Source organism: Chiroxiphia lanceolata, chromosome Z, assembly GCF_009829145.1.
Source record: "Chiroxiphia lanceolata isolate bChiLan1 chromosome Z, bChiLan1.pri, whole genome shotgun sequence".
In the NCBI taxonomy this organism is placed as follows: Eukaryota; Metazoa; Chordata; class Aves; order Passeriformes; family Pipridae; genus Chiroxiphia; species Chiroxiphia lanceolata.
In genome coordinates, this window is record NC_045671.1 from 1,687,802 (window position 1) to 1,714,361 (window position 26,560).

At 47.8% G+C, this 26,560-nt stretch overlaps 1 protein-coding gene and 1 long non-coding RNA gene across 2 annotated transcripts in view; both read left to right on the plus strand.

Moving 5' to 3' along the window:
* Positions 1–11,107: 11,107 nt before the first annotated feature.
* Positions 11,108–18,577, plus strand: LOC116781121. Its single transcript, XR_004354766.1, has 3 exons — positions 11,108–11,197; positions 18,122–18,294; positions 18,405–18,577. It is a non-coding gene; the product is annotated as an uncharacterized LOC116781121 (long non-coding RNA).
* A 3,099-nt stretch (positions 18,578–21,676) lies between these two features.
* ZBTB7C (zinc finger and BTB domain containing 7C) overlaps positions 21,677–26,560 on the plus strand; it is a 117,384-nt gene continuing 112,500 nt past the window's right edge. Inside the window, 1 exon segment of the mRNA XM_032676720.1 lies at positions 21,677–21,726. The gene's annotated coding sequence lies outside the window, so the exon portion shown is untranslated.

Sequence of the window (26,560 nt, forward strand, 5' to 3'; positions counted from 1 at the left end):
GATGCCCTGCATGAAGAACAGGTTCAGCCCTTGCCTTGTAGCCAAAAGGGCAGCTGGTCATGTGTGCTGTGTGTCTGTGAGCCTTTAAAAGAGAAATCAGCTGTATTTTTAAATCTCAATCCAGGCACAGTGACAGACTGGGAAGATGAGGTCCTGAGTGGAGAGGAGAATCTGAGCTAGAGAGCATTGGTTGCGCTTGCTGGAGGGTGGTGGCCCTGATGCTGTTGGTGAAAGCATCAACTACAGTTACATCTTGTGCATTTTGGGGATGGGGAAGAAATCCACATTTCCTGGTCTGGGCACAGAATGAGCATCAGACTGTCCTGCTTTCTGTTTTTCGTGAGCTGATCAGCAGCTCATTTCACCGAGGACCCATCCCATAGGCAGGACCTTTTGCCCTCCCCAGTTTGCTTAGGTGGCAATCAAACAAATGACCTAGAGGCAAGCAGCAATTCATTACAGCCCTCATTTAGCATGCAATAAAATGCGTCGTAGGCCTTGTCTTTTGATCAATAAGTTGTATATTACACAAAAGTGCACAAGTCAATGTCTTTAGATCACGTGGAGGCTTCTTGATGACTCCTTTCTGCTGGAGTCTCTTGGCCTGGGATGATGGATCAACGCTGGAATGGTGGGGAGGGATATTGTTAAACAGTAATTGGTTACTGAATTATTTAACTGCACAACCCCTGTAGCAGCAACAACACCATCGAACGCTTAACTTGCAACTGTCTCAGCTGGGGAACAAATACAAGGTGCTGCAAACTCAATGGAGCCTGAGGCAGAGTAATTCTGTGGAGACTGTGCTTTTAAAAACGAGGTTTATAGTTATTTTGGCCATGATAGTCTCATGCAGTGGGAAGTGTATGCTAATCACTTATTGGCTGCAGCCTTTTAATTTGTAAGCTGATTTCTGCTGCTTTTATAAGGAAAAGGTAATGTTGGTCCATTGCAGGTTCCCTGAAATTCTGACTGCAACAGTGTTTGCTGCAGGTGCAGTTGAGTTGTATCCCTTGAATTCCTGGCCTGGGCCCCTGTGGGAGATGGGCTAATTCACAAAGCACCCTGACTTGGCAGGCAGAAAGCCCAAACCAAAATGAGTGTTACAGCCCCCAGAGCCTTGTTGCTGTGGCTTGCAGCTGATTGAAGAGCACCAGCCCATTCCACACCTGGTTCCTGACAAGGTGTTGCAGTGGTGATGCTCTCCTTGCACTTACCTGCAGCAGAACCTCACCACACATGATTCTCCCCTCAATTTTCAGGTTGGCCATTGCTGAAAAGTCCTCTACCTTTGGAGGTGCACCTAAAAAAGCTGTTCATCAGATTCTGCAGCAGCACAAAACCTGCTGTTGGTTTGTATTTATCTGTATGTTGCAGGTAGCAGAGCCAGGCAGAAGGCTTTTTTATTCTGGTACCTCTTAGTACCAACTCCCCCACAAGTGCAGCCCTTCACTTAGTACCACCTCCCCTTCACAAGTACAGCCTTGGAGCTGTTCCAGTTCCTCCCCTGCCAGGCAGTTCCTTCTGTCCCTTTGGTGTCTGTGTGTGTAGGAGTATCTAAGAACTACCTGGTGACTCTTCAAGGTTTGCTTTGAATTGGCCTGTGATCCCGTGTAGGTGCCACCTGTGTTCTCAATGTGCTGCTTGGGAAGGATGGCAAGACCTGATTCAGTGCTCTTCTCTTTTAACTAAAAGCCCAAAGCTAAATTATTTTGCTCCTGTGGGTGGATGGCAAGTTGGGAGGGCTGGTGGGGAAAGGAGGTGCTGGCTATTTGCAGAGGTTTGTTCACAAGCTGCTTGTCCCAGCAGTGCCTGGTGTTTGCCATGGGATGGGCTGTTCCCTCATTGCTTTGTTATTTGAGTTGTTTTAGCACTGAGGAATGAGAGGTTCCTCTAATTTAGGGGTGGAGGCTGGCACAGATGCCACGTCACACCCCAGAGCAGCAGTGGGTCTCCGTGAGCATCACCAGGGACCAGCAGCTGAAGCCTTCCCATCCCATCACATAGGCATGGCCGCTGGTTGATGCCCCTTTTGACTTTTCCAAACACAGTTTGATTACTGCTATTAATTTTATTGACTTACCCTGGTGCCTGGCGGATCCAGCACTGGAGCAGGGCATGGGGCATAAATACTCTGCTCAAATGTCCCAAATGTCCCTGTCTGGTCCTGCAGCAGGAGGTTCGATGCTCATCAGTCCTGCCCAGCTTTGCTTTTCCTCCCCTTCTCGCAATTCCTTTAACGCCGCGTAACCGACAGCAGGATCCAGCCCTGTGATTCAGACCTTCCCACAGACACATCTCGGGGAAGATTAATCTCCCTAATGGAAGCTGGGCCTGAGACAGCTGTGACTTTCAAACCTCGGTCCCAAATAAACCGGGGAGATCTGGGAGGCCCGTAACTTCCTGGGTAAGTGATGTATAAAGCAAAATAGTTACAATTAACTTCAAAGCATGAAACAGTCCGTCTTGCAAGCAAAAAAAAAAAAAATTCGTCCCTGGACTGGGGTTGAAAATGGATGGATTGTTGCATCACATTAACTGTACCTTTAATATAGAGAAGATATCTTTTTAATTCTGAGTTATTTTGGGTAACTGATAATGAAGTTCTCCCTTTCATAGGAGCAGTGTGGTTTTGTCACTGGAGCAAGCTGCCTGAAGCTGGCATGTTTGGAAACACAGTTATTGTTGTGTAAATCAGCGTGAGGTCACTTAAATAAGCACAATCAGGACTTTGTGGGTTTCTGAAGACAGCAGAGTGGAGAGGGGGCGGCACAGCTGGTGCAGGGGATGAAGGCAGAGCCTTTTGCACAGTCCCTGTATCCCTATACACGACCTACCTTGCAGCTGATGGAGTTGAGCATGGATGGATGGATGGAGAACACGGGAAGACCATAGGGAGCTTTAGACTTTGCCCATCTCCCCATCTGGATTTTTTGGGGTGCTGCATGGACCCTGTGCACGCACCCCAAGCTTGAAGGGTTTGGCTGGTGCTTTCCAAGCACCATCCAGCAGCTCTGGTTTTGCAGCCCCGCTGTCTCCTTCCTGCACGGAAATGCCGGGTGAGTTTCTTCCGAAACAAACTCCACGTTGGCAAGGCAGCCCTGTCTCTGTTTCATGCATCCTTGCTTTCAGCGTGGAGCTGGAGCTTGCATCCCAGGAAAATAATACATATCCAGGAGGCCAAGACAAACAGTGTCTGCCTGCTTTTTTTATGACCTCTTGTCGTTCCTCCCAGCTATCAACACTATTCCCTTAATAAAGGACTTTTTGATCTCCAGGGGAAACTTTTTTACTTGTCAGGGTTAAAACAAAGGCAGTTGGCAAAGGGCAGGTCTGGAAAGACCAGAGGCTCCTGCTTTCTGCAGCCCTTTTCATGGCAATGTTTTGATTTAGAGCCTCATTTGGGTTCAGAACTGGGGAAGATGAGTGGAGTGGGTTTTAAACTGATGGGTGGGAAATTCAGATTAGAGATTGGGAAGAAATTCTTGTCTGTGAGGGTGGGGAGGCCCTGGCACAGGTTGCTTAGAGATGCTGTGGCTGCCCCATCCCTAGAAGTGTCCAAGGCCAGGTTGGACGGGGCTTGGAGCAGCCTGGTCTAGTGGAAGGTGTCCCTGCCCATGGCAGGGGTGTGGAACGAGATGAGCTTTAAGATCCCTTCCAATTCAAAGCATTCTGGGATGCTATAAAAAGGACTGTTAGATTTTAGTGGGAAATGCAGGCAGTGCATTTCAATAAAGGTGAGATGCTCCAGCTGACAGCCATCCCTCCCCAGGACTAACCCAGCAGCTTTGTCTCATCCTGGTGACTTCAAGCACAGACACCCAGGGCCCTGTGAAAACTACCAGGAACATTGGTTTGATGGAAATAATGCAGCCCAATGCTTGGGACAACAGCATCAACTCTGCTTGAAGCTCCTGGTATCACGTGCTGGTGTGGGTTGTCCACTTTGGTTGGTGGACTGAAGGGGAGAGCAGGATGCACTTCTACCTTCATGGTTTGGAGGAGAAGCTCAGAATCTTGTCCGCCATTCAGACTTAGAGGCAAAGAAGTGATTTGTTTAAGCCATGGGAATATTTTTTTTTTTTTTATTTGGAAACTGCCAGAGGGGTTTTGAACCTCCAGGGCTTGCAGTTCCAAGTGCAACAATTAAAAGTTTGGGGGTATTTAGTGAACTCTGCATAGCTGTTTTTCCTCTTTCATAGTTCCATCATACCTTCTAATTAATTCCCTTTAATTGCTTTTAATTTCCTTTCCTCCTCATTTCTCCTTCCGTATAACTAGTGCTGTCATCCTTTTAGTTTGCCTTTCATGTTGGAGGCTCTCTATTTGATTTCGTTTCATCCACGCTGTGTCTTGCAGCTATTTCATTCCTGGAAAGCTCCAGCTCCAGAGATAAAATCTAAGTGGATTCAGAGAACCTGAAAGGATCGCATGCTTCATGGCTTTCTCTTTGGCAACACGGGAGATAAACAGAACGTAATAAAAGATCCGTCCTCCTTGGAAAAGGGCCATTTCCCGTCACCTGTGTTTTCGTGGTACCATCATGCTGTGGATGCTCTTAGTCACCGGTGACAAGATAAAGAGCCTCCTGGTATCTAGTGCTGGCGGGTGTCTGAGGCTGAAACGGCCTCTTGGGATGACACACTGTCTCGCTGTATTTTGATTTACCGCCGCCGTTCCACCTGGCAGCATCCCCCAAATTCCCGCTGCTGGGACAGCTGGCACAGGGTCTGGCAGCCTGCTGGCAGCCATGATCCCTGTCTGGGCAGAGGGGACACAGGGAGGGTGGCAGCGTGCCGGTTTTGACCAGACGAGGTCTAATTCTTAAAATCTTGACATTTGTCTCCCATAGCTTTCGGTTTTAATGTGCACTAAAGGGCACCGTGTGTGTTTTGATTGAGGTACTCTCCAGCCCAGTCAAAAAATAAAAAAAGCAGAAGCAAGCAAAACCACTGTTGAACACTCAGAAGGGTCCTGAGGGCTTGGATCTATCCAGATTGGTGACTGTCAGCAGACCTCCAAATAGCTTGGTTAATATACAGGATCTGAAGAGGTGACTGAAGGGTGGGGATCATACATTTAAGTTTTACACACCTTCCTTTCCTAAATGGAATTCCAATTACTTTGTGTAATCTAACCCTTTTTACTGCTGCTCCTCCATTCATAATGATATTTTAACACTGTCTACCCTGACATTTTCCACCCAACAGAGCTAAGTGAAGTGGTGGCAACTTCCTCTCTTCTTGGGATGAAACGAATGCCCATCAGCATGCAATTCCATCTGGAATTGACCCAATTGTCTACTTTATATTGTAGTGCTGGTAAAGTTCTGGACAAGTTAACACTGGGATCATGAGGAGTGTGGTTGAGGGTCAACTGGGGACTTTGGAGGTGAGGAGAGTCTTGGTGAGGAGTAGACAGAACGTGGAGAGCAAGGGCTGTGAGTTGGGGATGGGCACTTATGCAGGGTTAGGTTGTGGGGCAGTGTTTCAGAGGCTGATGAAGAAACTTTGGGTTAATCCAGTTGCTGGAAGAAAAGAAACAGCTGAATTTGTGTGGAAATTGGTAGCAGAGTAGGCTGCGGGAGGAACGTGATCCCAGGACTTTGATATGCCAAGAGCAGTGCTAGAGAAAAATACATATTCTGCCACCAAAAAGACTGACTCACGATACCTCAAAGTTTATTGTGGATTATTATTATTATTCTGCTAGCAGTGTGGATGGTAGTAGGAGCAATTTGTCCTTGGAGAGCCCCCAACCAGTCCTCCTGAGTCAGTAGCCTGTTCTGGTGGGTGTCTGTCATGACGAGATGATGGAACAGAGTGGGTGGGCGATGTTCAGGGCTGGTCTGTGAGCTGCAGGGTCTGGCTTTGCAGAGCCTAGCAACCCTTTTAAAGGGTGGTGCAGGACTTGAGGTCTTAGTGAACTGCTCCTCTTGGATAGGGGAGAAGTCTTACAGCTCTCTGCTCTGTCCAGGTGTGACCAAGCTATGGCCAGGAGCTAGAGGGGCATCCAGGTTAACCCTGGGGCTGTCCCTGCAGTCTGGGAGCCCAGGACTGAAGTGGCTCTGGGCCAGGCAGTCTCCAAGATGTAGTATTTTGCAATAAACTGATCTGAGCACTTCATGCCTTTGCATTTGAGGGTGAATCATCCTGGCGGGAGCCAAGAGCGAGCAATCTCTGGAGGCAGTGCCGAGGTGGCAGTGGGGCAGGTCTGTGCCAGCCCCAGGCAGGGTGGCAGTTATGGGGGAGCCTCCTTGTCCCCATCCTGTCTGGGCACGTCCTCGTGGCTGAATCTGGGGGCTGAGGGAGAGCATCTGGCTGCTCATCCTGAGAGCAGCATCTTCTCGGAACTTTCGGGGAATCGGGGAATTATAGAATTGTTTGAGTTGGGAGATCATCTACTCCAATCCCCTGCTGTGAGGAGGGACATCTTCAACTAGATCAGGTTGCACGGAGCCCCATCCAGCCTGACCTTGAATGTTTCCAGGAATGGGGTGTCCATGACTTCTCTGGGTAACCTGTGCCAGTGCCTCACCACCCTCAGCATAAAAAAATACATTCTTCTGTTTAGTCTAAACCTACCCTTTCTAAGTTTAAAACCATCACCCCTTGTTCTTTTGCAATTGGCCTTGCTGAAAAGTTTGTCCCCGTCTTTCTTATAAGTCCCTTTTTGGCGCTGGAAGGGGTCTCAGGTCTCCCTGCAACCTTCTCTTCTCCAAGCTGAACCACCCCAGCTCTCCCAGCCTGGCTCCAGAGCAGAGGGGCTCCAGCCCTCGGAGCATCTCCGTGGCCTCCTCTGCTACAGGAGCAGCAGAGCCTTCTCCAGGGTGTGGTGGGGAAATGCATGTCTCCCCTTTGGCATAAAAAGCCACCACAAGAAAGTTTTGGGGAGCCAGCCTTGGGCTCATGTCTCCACCCCTCCAAGAGCTTGGCAGACCCTTCACCCCCCTCCGAGTGAGAGAGGATGCTTTATTTCCTCGGCAGTCAGCCTCTTGGCTGAGCATCCCTCGGCACTGTGCTCCCGACTCTTCCCGCTCCCATCTTAATAACTGTAAAGATCAGGGTTGCCAAGGTCTTCCCGTTGCTATAGTGAGATTAGATAGGGCAGAGCGCTGCATTCCCTCTGCCGAGGGGAGAAATCACTCTCATCCCTTCCCTGGGCTTCACCAGCCAGGTTTTTTTTTTTTTTTCATCCACTGGCAGCTACTAATTGCACCTGCAAGACACTGCTACGTGTTTCGCTGCAATTAATATTTCATAGCCTTAAAAAAATTTAAAAAAAAATAAAAAAAAAGGAGAAAAATTAATTATCGAGGCATTTTCTCCTGGAACCAACTTAAGAGACTCTCCGTCTGGAACGAGTTTACAGCGCTAACTGTGAAGTTAAAATATTTATCTTCATAAACACGTCACTTGAGCCGTGCTATTCCTCGCAGGGTCATTAGCAAGAGGCACGTTAGTCCAATGAGGAGGTGCCTGGGAGACACAGATTTGCCTTTTGCTTCTGGGCGGGGTTAGGAGATGATTTATTAAACGAATTTGAGAGCTGCGAGTCTGGCCAGACCTCTGAGTCAAACTGCTGTAGGAAAAAAAATCCCACCAGCCGGAGCTCTTGCAGGCAGAAGATGGGGTGCAGTCATTTTGACACGGTTGATTATTTCCTGGTGTGGAGGTGTCCTCCCCAAAAACTCCCGAGGATGTACTGCAACTGATCCAGGGACCGTCAGATTGCAGGAGGTAGTTTTTGTTTTAATTTTCTTAGGTTTTATTTTAATTCTTTTTTTTTTTCATTAGATTTAATTTTAATTTTATCAGGTTTTATTTTCGCTTCCTTAGTTTTTGTTTTAATTTTCTTGGGGGCTTGGGTAGGTTTGTATAAGAATTCAGGTGAGATCTCCCTGAATATAGGAGTGCAGAGCTTGGGGTATGGCACATGTTCCCACCCCTCCACCTCCTTTTTTGGGTTTAAAAATGTTGGGTTTGAGCACATAAAGTTTAACCCCCTATAGCCCAATACCAAACATACCCTGGAGAGTGATGTCTGTGATCTGCTCTGTGTGTGGGGAGGGGATGGAGGGTTTAGGTAACAGACTGTTTTTCTGGACTTGGGGCTGTATTTTGTGTATGTTGGGTGCTGGTATCCCAGGACATGGAGTGGGGTGAAGGACACAGGTCTTTTGGAGGTGTTGCTTCATGGTGCACTTCCCAAAGCTCCCGTCTTTGCTGGGGAACCAGAAGTTTTTGTGTCTGCCTGGTCTTGGGGCCAAGGAAGAACATGTAAAGGGAGAGCTAGTGGTGGCCCTGTGGCTGGTGACAGTGGCAGTGAAGATTATTCAAGCTGAGGAGCTGTCACTGTCTTTTTCCCCTCTGAAATCCTCTCCCTCTCCTTGGGTCCCAATCAATGATGTATGCAAATGACATGAGGAATGACACGTGGTCTGACCAAGATCATTCCAGGGTCTTGCACCCCAGTCAGTGTGTGGGGCTCACCCCTTGCTGCACCTTGGGTAGGTGGGAGGGGGATTGAAGAAGTTGTGTGATAACTGTCGGGTTGCACAGGTTCAGAACAAGAAAGGGAGAAAGTAAGTGATGCTGTTGGTGGCCTGGGAAGGGTCTCATTTCCTGTTCTCTGAGCAGATAGGTGTAGCCTTAGCAAGGCTTGAGATACATTAGTCTTCCTCTCCAAGACCAGACCTCAATTTTTGAGTGAAATTTGTGAAAACAGATCTGCTGAGCAGCACTTTAAGCTCTCTGTGCGAAGAGGGCTGTCGGTAGAGATCCTGTTTTCTGTAGGAAACCAATTCTTGCAGAGATTTTCCAATGGTTCCCAATTTTTGCCTTATGCCCTCATCTCTTCCACGTGCTGGCTGCTGACCTTCCCCAGATGTGCTGAGGTTTACAGCCCGAGGTGCTTGTCAGAAGAGCTTTCTCTTACTTTACTGCCAGGATTTGCAGTGGCAAATGTCACTCAATGTTGACTGCCTGTTCTGCTCTGCTTAGGTAACCTCAAATCTTGATGCTTTCCTTGCTCCTCCCGCTGCCCTTGGCTCGTGGTCGGGCTGGGAAGCGCTGGCTGGTGCTCTCCACGTACTCTGTTCACACATTTTTCGTCAGCTCTGTCATGACTTAATCTGATCATCATTCAGCAGTGATGGCTAAATGGCACGGGGTGTGCTCAGCACTAATCACTTGAAGGAGATGTATGCAAAGGTTACATCCTGGTGGTAAATGTCATGCCCTGTGCAGTTCAATCAGGGCTGATATTTATGTGATCACTGGAGATCAGTGGAGACTGCGTGCCAGGTGGAGAGCCCTCGTCCCAGAGAAACACAGATATTTTGGCTGCAGCAGGACCTAACCCCCATTTCTGGGAAGTTGTATTGGCTGCCCTTTTCCAGCAGAAGGTTCCTGCTGCTGGTGCTTGGGTTGCAGCTGCCACAACAAGCATCCTTGGCTCACAGGAACCAGCAGCTTCTGCTTCACCAAGTGTGACCTGGTGGCATCATGGTCGGTGTCCTGGATGGATGGACCTGTATTATTTCTGTTCTCAGTCCTGTGTCTTTTTGACATAAAACAGAGGAAGGAGTCCCTGGTAGGTGCTTCCAGTTTAGCTCCTGTGACAGTGGAGTTGAGACTCTGCATGTGGAAGGGACCTGGTAGAGCTTTGGCCCTGGTGTGAAACTCACCCATGGGTGGCCAGGTGAGGAAATCTCTTTCTGGAAAGCTGTGGGAGCTGAAGGGTGTGATTGCCCTTGGTAGAGTGAGTTTTTTATAGTTTTAGGGAGAAGAGTGTTTTGGAATAGTATAAAACTTGGTATAGGTTTTGCTCTCAGGGGTTTCCAGGGATGTCCAAAACCAAGAGTGGAGCAAGGGAAAGATCAGAGTGGGCTGGGGAAGAATAAATGTAAAAGTGGAATAAAATCAGCTTCCCTGGGTGTGGGGATGGGCGGGGGGTCACAGCAGGGGTGAGGGCTGAATCTGGTGTCTGGGGGTGCCTACTGGAGGTCAAATAGCAGGAAACACGCTGTGATGATCATGATGAGGCCGATGGTGGACTGGCAATAGGAGTGGGAAAATAAGTAGCAGCTATAGGCTGCAAGGGAGCAACTCCATAGGGTATTCTCAAACTACCACAGAGACCTTGAGGGTGTGGGGCATGTCATAGTTGGAGTACTGAACGGTGCTTACAGCTGATCAACTACTCAACTGGCTTTTTTCATACTCCATGACGGAGGGGGGCTGTGTGGGACCAAGATGCTCAGCCCTCGTCCATGCTGAGGAGCAGCAGACACCCACGAGCACGTAGGTACCAGCCTCAGTGACACTATCCATGTGTTACTGCTGCGTGGGCAATGCGGGGAAAAAGCTGGGATACGCTGCAGGGGAGCAGGAAGAGAGGGGAGGATACTCTCCCAGTTTCCTTTGGGGTGCTGCAGGGCGCTTGGAGCTCGTCTTTGGTGATGGGGGTGTCCCATTCCTTGCCGTTTGTGGCCCTTGCTGCCGGCTGTGGTGTGTTCATCTCCCGCTTTCCCAGCCGTGCCAGGAGACATGAATTATGTATGGCCACTAAAACTCTCACCCTGTTGCTTCTGATTACAGAGAAATTACGGGTTACTGGGCCAGACTGTGCAGCCGGTGACGTCTGTGGGGCTTTGATGCCCTGGGCAGAATTCGGTCAATGATGCGTTGCTAAGTGCAGGTGTTCCAGCAGCAGCCTGACCTCAGCCCTGGAGCTCCTCTTTGTCCCAAGCCTGGATTTCACAGAGAACTTGCAAGCCCTGAGACTTGTCTCAAATCGTCTGTATAATTTTTTTTGGGGGCAAGGCATCTGTTTTGGGTGCTGTTTCCCGTGACTCAGAGGGTAAATAGCAGTTGCTGCGCTCACCTGGTTTGCTTGCTAAAAATGAATGTGAAACAGTTCAGGGGCTTGTTTCCTGGTTGTTTCCTTCTATTTCAGGCGAGTTCATCTCTGATTATGGGCTGTCAAACCTCAGAAATTCGTAGCTGTCTGTCCACTCTCTAATTTTTTATTTTATTTTAAATGGAACAGAAAAGGAACGTAACCTTCTTTTAGTGTGAAGTCATAAATACTCCTGAGAGGAGGTGGATTTTGCAGGACTCCTGGTGTACAACAGGTGAGGATGCATGCCTGGGTAGTGATGCAAGTGAGCAGCCCAGTTTCTTGGCAGTGGACAGTAAGTACTGAGAAACTTTATCATGAGCACATTAAAACATTTATGTCCAGCTCCACAGATTTCCCTTGGGCTGTTTGTTGTGATATGTCATACTGGGAATGTCGTGAAGAGGAGGACTGTCTTTCTCTGCTACGTTTAAGACCGACAAAGCTGTAATTATAGTCATTATTTCGAGGCCATTTCCCATTCTGTGGTGCCCAAGTGGGCAGAAGGACAGCGTTGGGCCATGAAGGTGTTGGAGTTGGTGTGGATTTGCATCCAGGCAGGACTGTGCTTGGTGTTGGAGGAGATGGGAAGATGCACGTATGAGTCTGGGAGGAGGTGGTTGCACAATATGTGCCCACAGAATCACAAAAGTACTCACAAGCACACTTGCACACACTTTTTTGCTCATGTTGGACCACTGTCCCACAGCACAGACTGTTATGTGTCCCTCTGCCACATGCTGGAGTTTACTGAGATCACCTTGGCTTGCAGGGGACTGTAGATAAGATAGAACACCTCTCCCACGAGGAAAGGCTGAGAGAGTTGGGGTTGTTCAGTCTGGAGAAGAGAAGGCTCCACGGAGACCTTAGAGCCCCTTCTCTTTCCTAAAGGGGCTATGAGAAAGATGGGGACAGTCCTAGCAGGGCCTGTTGCAATATCACGAGGGGTATGGATTTTAAACTGAAAGATGGTCCATTTAAACTAGATACAAGGAGGAAGGTTTTTACAATAAGGCTGGTAAAACACTGGCACAGGTTGCCTAGAGAGGTGATGGATGCTCCATCCCTGGCAACATTCCAGACCAGGATAGGTGGGGATCTCATTGAAGATGTCCCTTTTCATGGCAGGGGTTTGAATTAGATGATCTTCAAATGTTGCTCCAAACTCAAACCCCTCTGTGATGCCTCCTGGATCCTGGCATCAGTCAGCTCTTATGTGCAGATGGGAATGCTGCTGATCCCCCACACTTGCTGCATGACAGGTATCTACAGACAAGTCAGCCTGTGGGGGGAAGTAAGGTAAGGACAGGTAGCAAAAAGCTGATGTTGAGGACTGAAATGCATCCCAGGAGGTGGGGTACCCCTGGGGGCACACCTGGGTGTCTCCCTCCTTTGGCCACTACCTCCCTTTGTGACCACAACAGGTCCCTCCAGGTTTTGTGTTTCCACTGCTGTGTTGGTGGAGCACCTCCTTGCTTTTCCAGGGCAGGGATTGTCTTTGATGTTGCAAGTAAAGCAGTAGTGGCTGGCCTAGCATGATAATATGCCCTCTTGGCAAGGTCTGTGGACCTCTCTGTAGTATGGATGGGTAATTGTAGTGACACAGCTTCAGCCAGTGCCCAAAGCCAGTAGCTGTGGTTCTTCTGATGTCTCCCTCTGTAAGGAGGGGGAAGATGTTAAAGTCTGCAGTGAAATGACCCTGACTTGCATCAACCATCCAGGCTTTTAGATCGTTGCCTCATAAAACTTGTGCAAAATACACACGAAGTTCAAAACAAGGGCTGGCTTGGATTTTCCTCTGGGCCTCAGAGATTGTTATTTTGATCTTTTCAAACTTTATAGAACGCAGTGGCGGATTGGGGTGGGTGGGATAATCACCTGCCATGAAAGAGGCCGACGAATAGAGTTTTGGGGCAGTGAAAAAGAGATGGGGAACCTTAGACTGCTGGCCATCCAGTTCACCTAACTATAGCCAAGGAGTGTCCATCTTCATGGAGAGGGCTGTTAAGCACTGGAAGGGGCTGCCCAGGGAGGTGGTGGAGTCCCCATCCCTGGAGGTAACACAGGAAAAACTGGACATGGCACTCAGTGCTCTGGGCTGGGTGACAAGATGGGGATCAGTCAGAGGGTAGCTCTGATGGTCTTGGAGGGCTTTTTCAGCCTTAATGATTATTAATCAGTCAGGAGGTGGGATGATCGTGTACGATGTAGTTGGCGGCAGGTGGGAGTGGCTCCAGAAAGAGGGGACTTGGAATGGGCAGCACAAGGGAGGAGCACACAGCTCAGTCCCATCTGGTGGGAGACTGGAGCTGAATGTTTGCTGTGGTGCTAATTTCTGCTAATGAGCAAAGGGCAAGGCTTGAGATCCAGCTGCTTGGATGGGCTGGGGTCTTAGAACAGAACAGGGTTGGATTAATGCAAATTGAATCAGATCTGAGAGGGAGAGTGGTTTTATTTTCCCTTTTTAATCCTCTATGGGCTCTTCACAATGAATTTCTGGTGACTTCCATGGTGTGAGTTCTGCTCGGGCTCCATGCACGACCTTGACCAAGCCACTCTAGATGAGATACATTAAACTGATTTTGGTGGGTACCTAAATAAGGGCTGGAATCCCCGTGCACCTGGTCCTCAGCTATGAAGCCTGTGAGTTAATCCCATCTGGGGACTACCCAAGCACATAGGCTTAAGTGTGTTTATCTGGTAATTGAATTCCTGTGCTCTTTTTCACAACTGAGAGATCAGAAATGATGCTTTTCTCCCAAGCTCTGTGAGGTTTTATGGGGCACCTGGAAAGATGGGGCTGCAACAGTGTGGAGCTTTCCAGAAAAATAGAAGGGAATTTGCCATCTAGTCCTTGTGATAGTTATTTGTAAAGCCAGATGATGCCTGTGGACTAGTGATCACAGGGGTAGATCTTTCAGGTCTGTCTGATGCTTTGGCTTCTTTGCTCCTTTGTAGGTGAAGGTAGCTGAAATTTTAGGGCCCAAATCCCCAGGACACCATCTGAGCAAGTTATTTTTGCTGGTTTGTTTTTTTTTTTACTTTTAGTCAAAAGGCCTCCTCCCTTCCCTTTCAAAGCCTTCCTCTGCTCTTCATTTATTCCTCTGAAATCATCCTGTTTCCTTCCTCCCACCAGGATTCCCTCCCTACCAAGAAAACCCAAGCTGCATATTTTAATGCTTGAGACAGATATAAAATATGATTGAGGGTCTGGGCACCTCCATCTCAAAATGTCTGCCATGCCTGTGAAGGTTTTTCCAAACAGCTACTGCCTGCAAATGCAGGCCAGGAGGAGATTGGCCTCTTGGAGAAGGGCTTTTTGCAGGAGGTGACTGTGTACTGGTGTTCAGAGCACCACTGAATGCAGGCTGGGTGATTCCCCTCCAAACAGTGGGTTTTCCAAGCCCTTATTCCTATCTCCACATACCCAAGGGACAGTCTGGAGGAGCAGGAGCTCTCAGTACCTCTGGTGTAATTCATCCTCGCCGGGCAGCATCCCTAATTTTGCTGTCATTTGTGAGGGTGCAGCTCTGATGGCTCTGCTGGGAGCATTATCCCTGCACGGTAATGGAGGAGTAGTCAGGGTTTTTTTAATCACTTATTCCAGATGTAATTCCCAGGCCGTTCTGAGTCATGTCAAGAGCTGCAAAACAAGGCGTCCAGCCTCCGTCCCTCACGTTGGGCAGCCGATGACATCGGTGGTGCACAGCACTCCCAGCCCTGCCTGCCGTGCCCTGGCTCTGCACACACACAGCCCGGGGAAAAGAGAGGTCCCTCTATGCTAGAAAAAAGAAGTGCAAGGGGCAAAAATGTGAACCAAAGGGCGTTTTGCCACAGTGACAGCGAGCGTGGCTCTCAAAAGCTGTCTCGGAGCTGTGCTGCGGGTCTGTGGGAGTAAAAACCACCTGGCAGCCAGGGGAGATGCTGCACCTCAGGAGGAGGGTGTGGTTTAGGAGGTACCATCTGCTCCCTGCAGTACAGGCTGCTGTTAGGGAGCATGGATAGGTGGCTGTTGGGAGGAGAAAGAAGAGGGATGAAATGGTGCCTCCCAATGTTGCCCAGAGAGGTGGTGCATGCCCCACCCCTGAAAATACTCAAGACCAGCTCTGAACCTGATCTAGTTAAGGATGTCCCTGCCCATGGCAAGGGAGTTTGAACTAGATGACCTTTAAAGGTCCCTTCCAACCCAGAAGATTCTATGGTTCTGTGATTCCCAGGGGCTCTGTATTTCCCATAAGGCTGCTTTGGGTGAAGGCCAGAAATACATCGGGCCAGGACTGTGGGTGCCCAGATATGCTTGATGGGGAGAAGCATCCTGGGATCCCCTGGGATGAGATTTCTGGGAAGGAAACGTCCCATCTCCCTCAACCCAGAAGGCTGGGGGAGATTGGGTTAACAACTGATTATTGCTGGTGCACTCAGGGGACAAGGCAGTTTTACTTTGTTTTATTTTGATGTTCAAGATATCCTTTAAAGAAGTGTCAGCCCATAGATTGTCACTTTTATGATTCAAAAATTGTAGCTGCTTGCCTGGGGTGTATTCGAGAACAGCAAGGAAGAGACTGTACTAGATTAATAAGTGAGGGTTTAATCCATTTTCATTATTTGCGTAATAATGTCCTCTAATTAATAGGTAATGGGCAGCCTCTGGATTAATCCACGAGTGGGGTCTGCAGTGATGCCATCAGAAAAGGATTTTATTGCTGGGAATTACAGCTTTGTTTAGTTTTTCTAGTAAATTTAGTAACTGTGAGAGCCAAAGGGTGTCTGTGAGAGTGTGTGCTGTGCCTGGGGTGGTAGGGTCTTTCAGGGACAACATGCAACTTCCCTAAATGCATCAGGCCTGGAACGCAACCAGGCTTTTTGTTCAAATTCTATTGCTGGTCTACTGCAGGCAGGGGCCAGCCAAGAAGCTGTTCCTGTGTTTTAATCTGCCTTAAGTAGGTTGGAAAGTAGCTGCTTGTATCATGGCCATGGTTTCCCCCTGTTTTGTCCTTAAAAACCTACCATGCTGTCATTTTGGTGTCCCTTCTTCAGCTGGTGGATACCTTCCTGCTGGTCTACAGGCACACGAGTGGTTCCTGTCTCAGATACATGCCAGGAGGGGGATCTCTCTCTCTATCTCCATCTCTGTTTCTCTCTTCTTTCTTATGCTTTGGTTATGACAGTGTTTGTGATAAGTGGAACAGGATTACTTCGGATACAGATCTTGGCATGAAGCAAAACCTCATATTAAATTTTTGGGGTGGAAAGGAGATAGAAGATGGGAGGCCAGCCTCTTCACTGTAGGTAGGTCCTGGCAGCAGGTAGGACTTGAGGCTCAGAGAACTGCAGGATGCAGCATTTGGAGAGCTCACCTTGTGAGATGAAACAGGCAAAGGGATGCAGATGTAGAGGAAAACTGGGAAAGCAATGGGACGTAGATCCAGGATAGCTGTTTCTTGGTTTTCTTCTTCACCAAACCGCCTTAGTGCTGTCCCACCTTAATTCTGGTGACTATTTTGCCCCAAGAGATTGAAGAACTCTTCCCTACATCCTGATGTGCACTCAAACATTGGCCCAGGTTGCCCAGAGAAACTGTGGCTGCCCCATCCCTGGAAATGTCCAAGGCCAGGCTGGATGGGGCTTGGAGCAACCTTGGCTAGTGGAAGGTGTCCCTGCCCATGGGGGTGGAATGAGATGAACCTTAAGGTCCCTTCCAACCCAAACCATTCTGTGATGTTGTTTCCTACAGTGATAATCATGCTGCCTTCAGAGAGATGTTGTGGATGTGGCTTTGGCTCTGTGTTGGGATTTGCATCTGCTGGTACCAGCAGTGAGCTGAGACCTTAGAGCTTATTTAATTTCCTTTCAGTTAATCCACTCCCATCCTCAGATGGGAAAACTTCAGATACCTACCCAGGGAGTTTTTCCTCTTGTTTTCCACTGAACTTTTGTGAGATACCATGGTCTTTGAGTGATGCTTATAGGCTCTGTCAGAGGAGAAGCATTGTTCTGATGGACAACAGGTATTCTGGAAATATATTACACAAAACCCCCCAGATTGTGGAAATAAAAAATGTGTATTTTTGTTGCTTCTGTGGCTGCGAACAATCTCGCCTCACCAAAGGCTGTACTTCAAAAGAGAAAACACAATTTGGCTAAAATTGCCTGAATGAGGTCATAAAATTATACTCCATGAATGGTCCCGTTATTCACAAAGCACAGTTGCTTGGGTGGAAATTGCTGAAGACCTTTCACTGATACAGTGGGGAAAAGGCAGAGGTTTCACGAGCCTCCTACAGTTTAGCTGCTGAGGGGATTAATACTAATGTAGCAGCCAAATACCCTGTTAGAGCCCATTTATTCTCTACTATACTCCAGGGGCTGTTGCTCCTTGGATGTGATCTTGAGCAGAGCTCATCAGATACTGCTTGCAAGGAAATACATTTATTTTATACCTCAAACATCAAAACGTGTGTCCAGGAACTCCTTTCCCAAAGCCTGGAGCTCTTCCTTGCCATTGCTCCTTTCTGTGAGTTGCTGCTCATGTGTGGGATGTTTCTGAATGTGGTGTTGGTGGGAAAAAATACCTCATGCAGTGGATACTCCACTCACCTGCAATGACAGAGAACTCCTATATGAGCGAAATAGTTACTGAAACTATTTGCTGTGCCAATCAACAAGGTCTGGACTTGTTCTTGAAGAAAAGAGTCAGGGAACCTTTAATGCACCTTGCTTGGAAGAGTGCATGTGCATCAAGTCTTGGATGCGCCACCTTAGTGCTTTGGTCCAGTACTCACACACCTGGCAGGCTCAACAGGATTTCCTTCACTGCCTTGATTTCCAGCTGGAGGATTCCTGCTGATGAAAAGCGCAGGTCTGACTTTGTACCGACAGGTTTTCAGTTTAGGAGTCCAGAGAAAATGAGCAGCCTTAAATTAATGGCTGTATTAATAGCCTTAAATTGTCAGAGGGCAGGGTTAGATGGGATATTCTTGGCCGTGAGGGTGGTGAGGCCCTGGCACAGGCTGCCCAGAGAAGCTGTGTCTGCCCCTGGATCCCTGGAAGTGTCCAAGGCCAGATTGGATGGGGCTTGGAGCAACCTGGTCTGGTGTTTCTGCTCATGGCAGAGTGGGTAGAACTAGATGATCTTTAAAGCCCCTTCCAACACATATCATTCTAGGGTTCCCAGGAGCTCTGTATTTCTCATAAGATTGCTTTTTAATTTTTTTTGTAGTTCAGCAGGTGAAGAGCCAACTTCTGCTAATAAGAGGTTTTGGCTGAGCTTCAGGCGTCGAAAGTTAAAAATCTGCAGAAGGGCATGGATTAAATACAGAAGTGTGGAGAATGGAGGAAAGGCTGAATGCGAAGAGGCTGCTTCTTCTGTCCCTAACCTCAAAAAGGCGAGAGGTAAAGGGATCCAGAGAAAGGACAACAGGGAAGAAAAGCAAAATATAGATCTCCTTTTTTTTTTTTTTCCCCCTTCTTTTGCTGTTGCATTAATTCTCTTTTTTCTGCAGGTGTCTTACAAAAGCAGTGTTTTGTCCTCTTCTGTATTTCGTGCCTCCTGTGTCCATGCCAGGATACCTGCTTTTATATGGCAGACAATGGGAGTGCAGCCGGCACTGAGCTGAAGCCTGAGCTGTTCTGCACCTCATGTGGATTCGAGTTCAAATAAACAGTTTGACTCGCTCAAGGAGTGAATCAGAAGAAGGAACTTGAGCCTCTAGCCTACAAGCACCGTGCTGTGCAAGCAAGGTGTATAAACATATGAGTTATTCTTTAGTGTGCAGTTCAATGTGAGGCTTGTGCTTGGAGGAGAGTCGGCGCTTCAGACCTCCCATAGCCCTGTTCAGGGTCTTGGTGGAGAGTGCAAGGATATCTTGGGTTAGACTTTACAGAAGGAGAGCGAAGTCTCTTGTAGGTTGGTTATCTGTCTGGTTCTCAGGTTTATCCTTGGTGCTAAGTGCTTTCAGTTTGAGTAAATTACAATGTTAAGAGGTAAAAACAGGAAAAGCAACCCGTCCAGAGCCCCCACAGCAAAATGGGGACAAGGTGTTACTGATGACAGGGGACTCTATACTCAGATAGAAATCAGATAAATAATGTTGGACAAAGTAGGTACCTTGTTGGCAATGCCTGGGGGCAGGTTCCCCTGGCTGGACTGACTCAGAAGCACTTTAGTCCATCAGTCACTCAACAAGGTCACACCAGAGTGCTGATGGATTAAAGCCTAACGGTGCAAGTTTTCCTTTAGCCATTGTCTGTCCAAGCTGGATGGGAACCACTGAGTATGACAAGGGGGAGTGGTTTGAAACTAAATGAGGAGAGATTTAGAATAGATGTTAGCAAGAAACTCTTGCTTGTGAGGGTGGTGAGGCCCTGGCACAGGTTGCCCAGAGAGGCTGTGGCTGCCCCATCTCTGGAAGTGTCCAAGGCCAGGTTGGACACAGCCCTGAACAACCTGACCTAGTAGGTAGCATCCCCATGGTAGTTGGGGGTGGAACTAGATGATCTTTAAGGCCCCTTCCAACCCAAACTGTTTTGTGATTCTATGTGACATCTTCTAGAAGCAGGATGCAGCTTCATACAGCCGTGTTGGACAGCCCAAGTTCCTGGTGAGCACTGCAGCCAGTCTGGGGTCTCTGCTGAGTCCCACCACCAGCCTATGGAAAAGCAAGAATGGGTGTGACCACCCGTGTGTCCCCAAAAATCTTCACCAAGGCTTTTGGTCAATGGATTTGCTTATCTGCACAAGTGTTACTCATATGAAGAGGGGTTGTGAGACGATGCCTTTGGTTGTCATTGCTGTCTGGTTTTGTCTTGCCTCCAAAGCCTTGCAAATCATTCATGGTGTGACATGGTTGTCTGTGTATGGGAGGTGAGATCTACTCGGAAATTGTTTTTATTATGTGTTAGCATTAGCAGATAAATAATGTTCCCTCTGAGCTGTGCACGGAGAGACAGTTTTCTCCCATGCCTTCAGATCAGGTGGTTAATAAAAGCCATTAATCCCCATGAATGACAGCAGTATATTAGAAGTGAAACACATGTTAAAATAATTTGAGAGGCTGTTTTCAGGTCACAGGCTAACCCATTCTCTTCATATATAATATTTTCATGAGGTGTAAATACTTCCAGGCTTGAGATGTTGGCTGGAGATCAAGCTTTGGGAATGTACAGAGGTGGATCATCCATCTGAGGGTATCAGCATCACAGTCTGGACCAAAACTATACTGAACTTCCAATGTAAGTTAATTAAAGTAGATTTAGATTGGATATTAGGAAGAAATTTTATGCTGTGAGGGTGGTGAGGCCCTGGCACAGGTTACCCGGAGAAGTTGTGGCTGCCCTATCCCTGGAAGTGTCCAAGGCCAGGTTGGATGGGGCTTGGAGCAACCTGGTCTAGTGGAAGGTGTCCCTGCCCCTGACAGGGGGTTTGGAACTTGGATTGTCTTAAAGGTCCCTCCCAGTCCAAACCATTCTGTGATTCTGTGAATTCAAAAGTTGAATTTGGGAAAGCCTGAACTATGCACAAGCTTAAATTGAATTTGGCAAGTGGACATGTTGAAAATCCCCAGGGAGAGTTAATTTATTTTTAATGTCCAGGCATTTCATGTGAGATGACAAAATGAAATGTGTCATTTTGGAAATGCCAAAACATTTTGACATCTTCTCAATGAAGCTTTTTAATTTTTTGTTTGGAAATTACAGTTAACAGTTAGAAGGAGGAAAGGTTAAACAAGACTTGGTAGCGAACTAGTACATTTTGTTTTGATTCAAACAAAACATGTAGGGGTAGCAAACTTTTTCCATCTTGCCGAACCCCTTTCCCTTCCCCCCCAAATCTGTTTCTCATTGACTCAAGCTATTTTTTTTCTCACTTTTAGCACAAGTAGGAGATGTCATTGGATAAAAAAAAAATTAATTTATTCACCCCTTCCAGCTCCCGGAATGCCCTGGTTTGGAAATTGTGACAGCAACTGATGGAAAACCCTTGCAGGAATAGGTAGAACAACCCCTTAACATCTGGTGATCCTAAAGACAGGATTTCATGGTGGGGCTGTAAGGAGGCCTGTGGTGCCCAAAACAGCATCCCAGCCCTCCCTGGCCGCCCTGGGCTCCACAGGTGAGCAGGTGGGGCCCTGAATAACCCAATGGCAGGAGTTACTGAGAGGCCACTGCGGGGCTGGAGAAGGTGATGAGACACTTCGGGGAGGTGGCACCACAGCTTATGGAGCATTATCCCAGCTGAGCCCACCAAGCACAGACAGGTGGTGGATGCCCCGTCTCTGGGAGTGTTCAAGGCCAGGCTGGATGAGTCTTGGAGCAACCTGGTCTAGTACAAGGTTCCCTGCCCATGGCAGGGGCGTTGAACTAGGTGGTCCCTTCCAACACAAACCATTCTATGATTTTACAGTTCTAAGCTGCTGCACTCTCCTACCACCATCCTCCTACCTACCTGAAAGCAAACTCTGTTGGTTTTTTTCCGGGCAGTTCCTCTTTTTTGGAGATTAAACTCAACAGACAGCTCGGTGGTGGAAGATGTTTTGCTTTGTAGGGCTTGTTACCACCCGTCTGGAGGTGGAGCGAGACTGTTCCCACACTGGGTACTGCAACAAGCCATTGATCTTGATGTGCCCTCTTTGCAGGCAGTAATGTGTGTTCTTTCCTTAGCATTTTGGGCAGGAGATGCATCATGCTGCCTGCTGGAGCCCAGGGAGGAGCATCATCAAAATGAGGGATGCCAGAGGCTTAATTGATCTTTGAGGATCAGCCCCCAGCTCATTTCTGTCTTCAGCTCCTTTCTACTGTAATCGTTCCCCTGGGTTTGAAGAACTGGTAAGAGAAGAGTTTTGCTTTGGAGTGAGTCTCTACTAGTTTTATACTGGGTTCTGGAGGAAACCATGTGATATTCAGTAGGAAGGAAAGAGATGAGATCGAAAAAAAATAAAATAAAAATCACAGGGTTGTCCACAAATTACTCTGAAAAAGCTGCTGAATTTCCAAACCAGAGCATGAAATCCTTTGTGCCTTTTTCCCCTATTCAAACCATCCCTTTGCAGTCTCCAGGGATGTAATTCTCTGTCGTGTTATCAGTTGCTCAGCAGCCCGTTCCTGCCAAAATACTGGCAGCCTTTTTGCAAGGGCAACATCATCAAATGGAGGGGCTGAGCAGATTGGAGGTCAGGGCCGGACAATTTGACTTCCCTAATTACCAGGCAAAGCTTCCAAATTCATCCCAAAAGCAAGTCAGGGGTGGTTGGGAAGCGTGGGGGGGGGGGGTGGTGAGCGATCCCACTGGAATTGCTGGAGAGTCCCAGCTCCCGCTGGTGACTCGGAGCTGTCAGCGCCACAACGTGCGAGACGGAGGTCTCAGACCTCTGGAGGAACATTTTGCACAGTGTGGATCCAGTAGCTGTCATCCACATCAGAGGCTTGGGAAGAGCTGCGTGCAGAGGGGTGGCAGCATCCTCGTAGCTTTTGTTTCTTTAATTGCTAACAGGAAGGCATTGCTCTTCACTGGAGGAGAGGGGGGATGCTCAATTTTATATTTTCTCTTCTCCTGTTACTTTTACCTGACTCGCTTCAGTCTCTGCCAGTGGATATTTCTGCTGTTAAAATAGCACCAGAGCAGTATTTATTGGTTTTTTTAGAGCTCATTTAATGAGATGGCAATAGGGAAATGTCACCAAACATTTGCTTGGTGCTGCCTAAGTGTTGGTGTAGCAGGGCCTTCAGATGGTTGCCCGTATGTGGGGGAAAAACGTTTTGTGTTACTCATGCTGTAAACAATTGTGTCTGAAAAAGGCAACTTGTAGCTCTCTTTGCCACAGGGTGCAAGGCAAAATTCATTTTCTCTGTCAGCAGCAGAGTTTGGACGGGATCTGGAAGGGATTTGTGTGGCCTGATAGGTAAAACTATACCTGCTCTGCATGGTGGTTTTTCTTTTGCTTTAGCTGCTGTGGCCCTAATCCTAAAAAAAGGCTGAGTTGTCACCCTTGGGCTATTCTGTGCAAGTCCCTGATGCACTAGGGTTTGTAAGTGACTACTGTTGGTGATGTCTCTGCTTGACACAATGGGAAGAGATACTGTAGAATCCTAGAAGGGTTTGAGTTGGAAGGGATCAAAAGATCATCTTAGAAATCATCTCATTCCAGCCCCCTGCCATGGGCAGGGACACCTTCCACTAGCCCAAGTTGCTCCAAGCCCCATCCAGCCTGGCCTTGGACACTTCCAGGGATCCAGGGGCAGCCACAGCTTCTCTGGGCAACCTGTGCCAGGGCCTCACCACCCTCACAGAGAAGAATTCCTTCCCAATATCCCATCTAACCCTGCCCTGTGGCAGTGGGAAGCCATTCCCCCTTGTCCTGTCCCTCCATTCCTTGTCCAAAGTCTATTTAGGCTGCCTGTGTTTTATTTTTTTTCTTTATATGGTGCAAGTGGGGAGTGCCCACATGGTGATACAAAGCAGGGAGAGAAATGCTGCTAAATGCTGATTATTTCTTTGGGTGGGCACTGCAAGGGTTCACTCAGAGGTCTGGGGAGAAGGTTGATTTTGTGATTCTGTAAGTGGCTGCACTTAAACGTGGTGATTTGAATTGCTCTGGTCCCTAATATATATATATATTTATTTATATATATTTATTTGCCTGGGTACAGCCAGTGGGGCAAGGCTTTGACTTAACCTCCCCCCCCCCCCCTTATTAGCCAGGATGCTTCTGTTATCTTTTGAGATGAAAGGTGCCCCAGAAATGTAAACTACCAATGAGCCGTGCTCCTTTTAATGTAAAATACTGATAATAAATACTATCCTGCTGTTCTGCTCGTCCCTTGGCATCACAAAGCACTCCATAAATTGCACTCCAGCCCTTTGCATTCCAGCTGTTGCACGTACCGAGACAGAGCCGTCCGTGGGAATAAAAGAAATACTATCTTTGGGGCCACTGCTTATGTTACCCACAGGTTAATGTGAGTGGTTTGTGTTTCCCTTCACTCCCCCTTATCCCAGTCTCTGATCCATGTTGATTTGGAGGCTGAGTTCAGCCTGCAGCAGTTTATGTCTTTTATTTCAGTTGAGCCCTCATACCAGCTTGGCACAGTGGCCATCTCACATCCCTCTGGCAAAGCTGGTGACCTGTTTTTTACTCACCATACAGTGGGTTGAAGTTCAATGAAATACTGGGTGTTCACCTGTGCTATAAAAGGTGCGGGGTCGTATTTTTGGCCACCTTGGTTCACTGCTTTTTCCCATGGATCTAAAACTGGTGCCTGGAGCGATGTGATGCTCAGGTTTCCCTTTGGCAAGTGGTGTTCCCCTCCCTTCTGGGCTTAGGTTTTTGCTCATGGAAGAGAGTCTCAGCTGCCACTAAATCACGTTTTCCTTCTGTCAGCTGCACCTTCTTCCCATCCAGCACCCACTCAGAGGGTGAGTGTTTGGAAGGAGGGACAAGTGTGTCTGAGCTCTGAAATTTCTCCGTAGGGACCTCCTGGCTTCTCAGTACATCCTTTAGCTCTCTGATTGCCCTTCCTTCTGAATTCCCATGCTTTTGGCCAAGGAGAGAACATAAACCAGTAAGCCACATGCTGTCCCAGCCCATGCACAGCAGGCAAAATTCCCCAAGTCAAATTGATTTTTTATTTTCATTAGACATCCAAAACTCTTTCCTGACACTGAACCATCTATATTTTGGAATTATAAAATGGTTTGGTTTGGAAAGGACTTTTCAAGGCCATCTATCCAACCCCCTTGTGATGAGCAGGGACATCTTCCACTAGATTGGGTTGCTCAGAGCCCCCTCCATGAATGTTTCCAAGGATGGTGCAGACACTGCCTCTTTGGAGGTTGTTTTTGTCCTCCAAAAGTGGAAAGCTAAAGATGTCATTGATATTGAACTGCAAACTGGCCTCCACACTCTTGTTTGCAGAGGCTCAGCCAGGAGCCTTATCCAAATAATCCAAATTCAGACTGGACTCCCGTGATCTGGCAGCAGCCCAGGGGATGATAACCTCCATCACAAAGGTCCAATCCAGCAGCCTGGGTTATTTTAAAGCAGGCAAGTGGAAGAGCCCACTGAGATAAATGCTCAGGTAATCACACAGGTCCAAACTGTGAAACCACCTTATGTCATCAAAGCAATTTGAAAATCAATTTGATGTCTGGCAGGGAGGCAGACACGTCAGGTCCCTTCGGCGTTCATTAGCATTCAGGTGGCAGCGCTCTGCCAAAGCTGCTTTTGCTGGGAAAGCCATTAAAAAAAAAAAAATTAAAGGAGGGGGAAAAATTAAAATTAAGCATTAACCATAATTTCCTCTCATTAAAGGTAACAACAGCCCCAATGTCAGTCTGGAACGGGGCTGGTTGATGGGTTTTTGAGACAGGGAAGCAGAGCGCACACCACAGAAGTGAAGTGATGATCAAATAAGAAAGCAAATGAGGCTCCCCCCTCGTTTTTAACAAAGGCAGGAGCAGGGCCAGTGGCAGAGTGGTTTAACCAAGCAGTTAGAAAATTGGAGGTCAAAGCCTGACATGGCTATTGATGAATTGAGGGTGTTGGAAGAAGAGTAGCAGACATCACGAGTGGGCTGCAGGGACTGGAACATGAAGCAAGATTAAAAGAAGTTAAGTACCTGGAGGTGGTGTGGCTGCATGGCAGCGAGGTGAACCATAATTACAGTCACTACATACTGCAGACTGGAGAGAGACAAAGGGAGAGAGGTTCAGAGTGGGGTAAGGCAGAGAAAGGGGGTAAATTCAGGCTGTTCTCTCCAGATGCTGTGTTTCAGCAGGTTGTGTGGTGCAACACCTGCTGCTCACCTCTTTTTGGCCATCTCTTCCTGAGTTATTCTAGTTAATACCCTGATGTTTCCCATATAGCTGCAGGTCATTAATGAAGGCCTGGATTTTGCTCTGCTGGCTGGAGATGGGATTGTCTAAGACAACCTACAGTGCCTGCTTCTGTAAAGCATCCTCATGGGCATTGTGTTCAATGCTTGAAGGAGCAAATCCTTTTAAGATCTGGCCTGGTAGTTCATACTGTGAGGGTCATACTAGGCAAGGTGTTGGGATGGAGCTGACTTGAGGTTCTCAGGAAGGAGTTTCTACCTGGAATGGTCAGGTGTCAGGCTCATGTTGCAGCTCTTCTTGCAGTGGTGTCACTTACTTGCTCTCATTTGATGAGGTCACTCGTTTTCATGAAGACTTTTATGATCTTCATAACTTCCTATCATCATGCCTTCCTTTGAAACTAAGTGGAGATGATGCCCTGGGCAGGTGACGTACTGAAAATTGTAGATGCAGAGACTTGCATGTGTTTTTTTTTATTAAGCTTTCTAGTTTACAAATTCAAGCACTAAATGAATCCCTAACCATTGCGACTGCAAAATTGTGAATCCAGGCATAGCAGCACCTCCCTGAGTCTGCAGGTAGCCTGAGACAGTGAAAGAAAGGGTGAAACTCCTCCCCTGCCCTTTACCAAATGCTTCTACCACTCAGCTTGGTGGCTTTACCTTGTTTGGTCTAGACTAACCTTTTTTCCTGATGGTTGTCTTGGTTTCTTAGTCGACGAAGGGAATGGACTAAGGAATGGCAGGGGGTTTGGAACTAAATGGTCTTTCAGGTCCCTTCCAACCCAAACCAGTCTGTGATTCTATGATTCTGAATCTCCCAAAGCAT